Raw genomic sequence first — 6,000 nt, 5'->3', positions numbered from 1 at the left:
GAGACAGAGTGGGGAGCAGAACAGGCAGATCGATGAAGTACACTGCTGAGGGGAGCAGTGGGCGGGTCAGGAGAGGTCTGCCACACCATGTGGTCTCCTCCAGGGCAGGCGGGGATGGAACTCATGCGGAATTGGCTTGAGTTTCTTAGTGCTGTGCTTTAACCTGCTGTGCCACCAGGAGGGCCCTGTTATAATATGTTTACACATGTGCTATAAATTTTACCTTCCACTGCTACTCTTTTGTTTAAATGTTCAATTGCATTTTAAAGAATTCATTTGGCTTTTGTATTTCACCTTTGAGTTTGAAAAATATTCAGTACTGGATATGGAATTTGAAATTGACCATTTTATTTCTTCCGTGCTTTAAAGATGCCCTCCACTGTCTTCTTGCTTGAACTGTTTCTGCTTTAATCCTTATCTTTACTCCTTTGTATATAACTTGTCCTTTTCACTTGTGGCCACTTTTAAAATTTCCTATCCCCCCCCCAACCCCACTTGATTTGACTCAATTTGTATGTGTCTTGATAGTTTCTCCTCATGTTTCTTGTGTCACATTTCATGGATATGTGGATTATGAACCTTTGGGATCATTATTTCCTTAAATATCTTTTTCACTTCCCTCCCCCTCCTTTACAGATTTCAGTTGCCCACTTAAAGTTTTCCCAACAGCTCACTGGTGTTTCATTTTTTCAATTATTTTTCTTATTTCTTTTGAATAATTTATATTCCTATGCCCAAAGTTCAGTATTCTTTTCTTCTGCATTGCCTAACTTGCTATCAATATTATACATTATATTTTTCATCTCAAAAAACATAGTCTTTTTTATGTCTCATATATTTCTATCTTTTGAACATATGAAACACTTATAATAACCCCATCTGTTAATTTTAATGTCTACAACATTTCTGAGTCAATTTTGATGTTTTTTTATCCTCATAGCTTATATTTTGCATTTCTTTGTATGATAGCTCATTTTTTTTAATTAAATACCAGACAATGTGAATATTAGCTTTTCTAGATATATCTGTATTTCTAAATATTCTTAAATTTTGTATGGACACAGTAAAGTTACTTGGAAAAAAGTTCGATACTTTTCATATCTTTCTTTTAAAATGTGTTAGGCAAGACTGGAGCAGTGCTCAATCTCGGGCTAACCTACCCTGCTGTGAGTACTCTGCTGCCCTGCAGTTTCCAGTCTGAATAGTTGGAAGTGGCCTATTCCTAGCCCTTGTGATTACTGGGTGCTGTCACCCCTAATGCTTTCAGTTGATTCTCATCCCAGAAAGCCTCAGTAGTTTCCTCACACACTGATGGATCCCTTGTGCATTTGTTCCAGATGGGGTATTTGTCTGCTGCAAAGTACCATCCAAGTGTAAAGTTTTGGGCATCACCTTTATTTTCCTGCTTATCTGTAATGTCAAGATCTTTAGACAACTTTGAACCCTCCCTCACTCTTGTGCTTTCATGTCTCCCTTATCTTTGTTTTCTGTGGGCTTTTGTTGCATTCTTCTCAATGCCCACTGGCTTCTGTCATGCCACACTGAAAAAAATAATCATCAAGAGGGTAGTCTTCTCCTGGCTCTCTATCCATCATGTTTTCTAGGATATAGTGCCTTATTTGAATAATTAGAATGACTCTGGGCCTTATCTTTTCTCATAACCAGAGTGTAGAGCCAGTGGTGCTAACTCTGAATTATGAATGAATTCAACTCTTGATACATGAAGTTTTTTATTCACTGTCTCTTCTATATCTTGCCTTTAAAAGGCCTGCTCCATGCCCCTCTGCTCCATCCAAGAGAGTCTAAAATCTTACGTTGCTCAGATGCCTATCTTTGTAGAGACAGGTTGTCCCAAGATGGTTTTCCCTGAGAAGAAAGCAAGAAGTAATGGACCACAGGCTCAGCAGGGGCAATTGAAAGCAGACTTAAGGACTAAATTTTCTAGGGCATTTTACCCTGGTTAAAACAGTGCTGGAGGGACAGTGATGGGAAGATAGGAACTCTAGCCACCGAGTGACCCACACCTCTGACTCAGAGGGTCTGGTGACCATGGGGGCTCCTTGAAATTGCCAAGGACGGCAAGCTCATTGAGACCCAACACTTACAACCCATTGGAATGTCAGTTGGGACATGTTAATGAAGGGTCAAGCCCAAGGCAGGGTCTAGGAGGCTGAGAAACCGAAGAATGCCTACAAATTATACTGAGTGAGTTCTGACTCTGACTCTGCCTGGCTTTTGGTGAGAAGGTAAACAGAAACCTATTGTGCTCCATGCCTCAGTTTAGAACAGTGACAGCCATCAACATGTTACTTTAGTAATATTTAGTTGATATTCTCTATTTCAACTTTAAAACTATGCTGGGAGCCAGGATAGGCCAAATGGGATTGAACTTTGGACATAAATGCTTGCATTTAAAGTCTTGTACCAAGTAATTTATGAGGGCCACGGATTGAATATTAGGATTGGTGGATGTTGATGTATTATTTAATTGCTAACTAATTTGCTAAATATTTATAAAGCCCTTGTTACAGGGCAACGCAACATTAATTGGGTTGCCTGTCTGTGGGTTGCCTCACCGGTGCGCTTAAGATTCAACTGTAGACACACACAAGAAGTCAATAATGGGTTTATTTACAAGGGAAAAGAAGGAAAAGAACAACTCAGGGAAAGAGAGAGAGAGAGAGATACAAGTTAACTAAAGCATCCTACCAGTTCTACTGACCCGATAGCACACTGAAAGCTGATCAAAAGCCAAGCGACCAGCCACCAGCCGTGAGGCTGGAGAGAGAGCCTCCGCCCAACATGTCCAGCTTTATATCCAAACCCCTCAAAATGGCTATTTAACCTCACCCTTGGGTCCTAGTAGTCTTCCCTTTGGTGTTACTGGGATACATAGTTTCCGTGTCTGGAATGAGGGTGGAGTCCACAAAACATGTATCTGTAGAGTCCGCTCAGGACTCCTTTTCCCCACCCTTACTGAGTGCTAGACACTATGAGAAGGAGGTGAAAATCATTTTTTTTTTTAAGCAGATTAGAAAGACAAACATTTGCAATTAGAATATGGCAGGCACCGTGAAGGGGATTGGCACAGATCATTCTGCTAGCCTAGTGATCCTCATCTAAACCACCTTGGAAGAAAAGCAGATATGAGAGTAGACTTTCTGGCGGAAAGTCTTAAAGGGTGAGTAAAAGTTTGTTAAGTAGAAAAGTGGGGGCAGATAGATGCACAGAAACAAAATTCAGTCAAAATGAGTTTCTGAAATTAAGCAATTTATTTTGCAGGCTGTTCATAGGGGACTTGTATGAGTTGAAGCTGAAAAGCATGTATCAAGTGAAAAAGATCTTGCATGCATGCTAGGATATTTTATTTAAATCACTGAACAGTTAAAATAGAAGGGAGGTATGACTGGCTTGGAATTGTTAGCAATTTTTCTTTTTCTTTTTCTTTTTTTTTTTTTTTTTGGGCCAATAAAGAAGAGAGAGGTTGGGCAGCATACAGAACAGCACTTACAGTGTTTAATGCTCACCGGTTGCCCTTTCACCTGTCTTCATGATTCCTTTCTCCTTCTAAAATCTAGTTCTTCCCTGTCTTATTCAATGTATCTTCCTGCCACCTCCAATTTTAGTCAAGTAACTGAGCTTATCCAAACATGCCATGCTCATTCCCATTTGTCATGCCATTCAACATTTAGTAAGTACCTGTTGTATACCAGCCACAGTGATTGGCATGGGGACCACAAGTGACTGACACATGGAATCTCCCTTCCAGGAGCATGTTGTTACTGTGAGCATGGCAAAAACTATAGTGTGAAACAAACATCCAGTACCATGGGCACAAGGAGAACAGAATTCTGTTGATAAGAAGATCTCCTTTTCTACTAAACCCCGCCCATCCTTTGGCTACTGACTTCATTCTGCTTAGAAGCAGGGCAGTGTCTCTATATACTATACAATAGTCACACCATTCTTTAATGTACACTGTTCAGTCATTTCACACACCCCTAAGCTTGGCATGCAAGACCCTTCTCCATCTGAGAGGGTAATGTAATGGTTGGAACTTTGACTTTTCACTCAAGCAAAGTTTTAGTCCTCGGTGCTACTACTTAAGAGAGATGTCATTTTTGTCCTGAGGGACAAAAAAAAAAAATGCTTATTTATAAAATGGGGCTCATATATCAACTTGACAGTTATTGTGAAGGTTAAATGAGTTGATAAGCATATAAATTTTTAGGATGGTCCTTTGCATGTGAAAAATGTTCAGCACTTATTGACTATTATGGAGATTTTACTCATTTTCTTTTGGGTCAAGAAAATGTGTCAGGAAACCTTAATCCTAATTATTATTGTGAATCTTGGCCAATTGTAATGTGTTGTCATATTAGTTCTCTCTAGGATTATTTTATTCTCCTGTGGGGCAATATACAGTATAGCTGTATCTGTACTGCTAAGATACCTATAGCATTGGGTAGGGTAACGAGTCATCCCAGTTTGCCTGGGACTTACAAGCTTTCCATAATGCACAACTTTTGGTGCCAAAAATCTGGAAAGTTCTGTGTGAATTGTCCACCTTGTATTCACTGACATTTCAAGTTTGTTTTCTGTTTAACTCCTAATGGTGTAGAACTTAACTTGCAAGCAAGCTGTCTTTGCCTTTGCCACTTTTTATTTATTGTCTACAAAATACAAAGTTATAGCTCGTATCTTTTTTTTTTTTTTTGAGGTTTCCTAAGATTGCCTCAAGTTTAAAGTGCAAAATTTAGGGGATTCCTGAAAAAAGCTCACCCTATGTACTAGAAACTGTGCATAAGCATCTTCCTTAACCTGGTCAACAGCCCCAGAGATCTCCTCCTGCCTGTCATTTCCCATCACTCCCGATATTTCCATCATGACTATATTTCCTTCATTTTCTTTCCAGAATCAACATCCCTGATTTAACTCAGTGGCAAAACCTCCTTCTTCACACAAGATCATGTTTTGCCATGAATTTCCCCAGGTGTAAGGGAGGTGCCCCAGCTTACCAGCATTGGGCAGGATTTGCTGTCCTTCTGGCATTCTATAAGGATCATACTGGTTCTCTATTAGTATTCCATAAATCCATTACAGGTGTTTGGAAGGCCTGCCCATCTTTGCAATCAAGAGCCCCTCAAAGCTTCCAGTGTGTTTGTTTCTCTGGACTTCCAAAACAAAGTGCCACAGCGTGGGTGGTCCAAACACAGGAACTTATTGTCTCAAAGTTCTGGAGGTTAGAAATCAGGACAAGGTGTCAGCAGGGTGAGTTCTTTCTGAAGGACTTAAGGGGGAATCCATTCCCTGCCACTCTCTTCACTCCCTAGGGTTTGTTAGCACTCGGCTTGTAAATACAGCATCTGATCTCTGCCTTTTCTTCATATGGCCTTCTCCCTACCTGTGTGTCCATTTTTTACATGGTGTTCTTTTTTTTGAGGATACCAGTCTTATTTGATTAGGAGCCCACCCTAACTAAGAGCTTAGCTAATTACTTGTTCTTAACTAGTTAAATATGCAATGTCTTGGCTTCCAAATAAGATCACACTATGAGATAACTGGGTGTTAGGACTTCAGTATGTGAATTTAGGGGGGACAAAATCCATTCCTTAACAATGAGGTCTTAAGGTAAGGGAAAAAAAAAACTCCATGGAAACCAGAAGTCATTTTTCCGTGGGCAGAGTAAAGTGCCACACAGTCATTGCTCATAAATTCATTCCAATTTTCCACTCACCTTGCTCCACTGATAGGTGTACCTATCAGTTTATATTCTCACCAGTAGTAACCACTTGCTAACACTCTTTAGGTGCAACTCTCAGGATATTAAAAAATATATAATATAGAGCTGAATACCAGCTCTAAATCAGGACATATCAGGAGATTCCTTTAAAGGAAAACCTGTTGAGGAGATGTTATATCCATGGTGTATATGTAATAAATATTAAAAAGGCAGCAAATCCCATTCTGATGAATACTAACTACAGGTCGGTTGCTTTT

At 39.8% G+C, this 6,000-nt stretch overlaps 1 protein-coding gene across 1 annotated transcript in view; it reads left to right on the top strand.

Moving 5' to 3' along the window:
- KALRN (kalirin, RhoGEF kinase) overlaps nucleotides 1-6,000 on the top strand; it is a 408,565-nt gene that overhangs the window by 123,821 nt on the left and 278,744 nt on the right. The gene's annotated exons all lie outside the window — the stretch shown is intronic.

This window comes from Condylura cristata, unplaced genomic scaffold (assembly GCF_000260355.1).
Source record: "Condylura cristata isolate star-nosed mole 26May11 unplaced genomic scaffold, ConCri1.0 scaffold00003, whole genome shotgun sequence".
NCBI lineage: Eukaryota > Metazoa > Chordata > Mammalia > Eulipotyphla > Talpidae > Condylura > Condylura cristata.
This window is presented reverse-complemented; position numbering and strand designations above follow the sequence as displayed.